The sequence below is a fragment of the Seriola lalandi genome, unplaced genomic scaffold, assembly GCF_002814215.2.
Source record: "Seriola lalandi dorsalis isolate HSWRI2012SDOR001 ecotype SW California unplaced genomic scaffold, Sedor1 jcf7180002054048, whole genome shotgun sequence".
NCBI lineage: Eukaryota > Metazoa > Chordata > Actinopteri > Carangiformes > Carangidae > Seriola > Seriola lalandi.
In genome coordinates, this window is record NW_019524601.1 from 933,907 (window position 1) to 935,422 (window position 1,516).

Genomic DNA, 1,516 nt, shown 5'->3' on the forward strand with positions numbered 1-1,516 from the left:
TTACAATACTGTTTAATTTGATGCCTTACCATTCTATTAAGTTTTTATGACCTTTTATGGCTTAATATACTATGATGTTTTTTTGAAATTTTATGCCATACTATACTATGACGCTTTTTAACATTTTCATGCCATACTATACTATGACGTTTTTATGACCTTTTATGCCTTAATATACTAGCATGTTTTTTTGGCGTTTTATGCCATACTATACTATGACATTTTTATGCCTTACAATACCATTTCATTTGATGCCGTACCATACTATGAAGTTTTTATGACCTTTTATGCCTTAATATACTATGATGTTTTTTGGCATTTTTATACCTTACAATACTATTTCATTTGATGCTTTACCATACTATGAGGTTTTTATGACCTTTGGTGCCTTAATATACTATGATGTTTTTTTTTACATTTTATGCCATACTATACTATGAATTTTATTTGGCATTTTTATGCCTTACGATACTATTTTATTTGATGCCTTACCATACTATAACGTTTTTATGACCTTTTATGCCTTAATATACTAGCATGTTTTTTGGCGTTTTATGCCATACTATACTATGACATTTTTTTACATTTTTATGCCATACTATACTATGACGTTTTTTGGAATTTTTATGCCTTACAACACTATTTTATTTGATGCCTTACCATACTATGACGTTTTTATGACCTTTTATGCCTTAATATACAGTCATGTTTTTTTGACATTTTACGCCATACTATACTATGACGTTTTTTGACATTTTTATGCCATACCATACTATGACGTTTTTTACCATTTTTATACCTTACAATACTATTTCATTTGATGCCTTACCATACTATGACGTTTTTATGACATTTTATGGCTTAATATACTATGATGTTTTTTTGAAATTTTATGCAAGTCTATAATATGACGTGTTTTTTAACATTTTTATGGCATACTGTACTATGTTGTTTCCTTCCTTACCATACTATGACGTTTGTATGACCTTTTATGCCTTAATATACAGTCATGTTTTTTTGACATTTTACGCCATACTATACTATGACGTTTTTTGACATTTTTATACCTTACAATACTATTTCATTTGATGCTTTACCATACTATGAGGTTTTTATGACCTTTGGTGCCTTAATATACTATCTTGTTTTTTTTTTACATTTTATGCCATACTATACTATGAATTTTTTTGGGCATTTTTATGCCTTACATACTATTTTATTTGATACCTTACCATACTATAACGTTTTTATGACCTTTTATGCCTTAATATAGTATGACATTTTTTACCTTTTTTATGCTGTACTATACTATGATGTTTTTTTGGCATTTTTATGCCTTACTGTACTATGTTGTTTCATTCCTTACCATACTATGATGTTTTTATGACCTTTTATGCCTTAATATACAGTCATGTTTTTTTTACCTTTTATGCCTTAATATACAGTCATGTTTTTTTGACATTTTACGCCATACTATACTATGACGTTTTTTGACATTTTTATGCCATACCATACT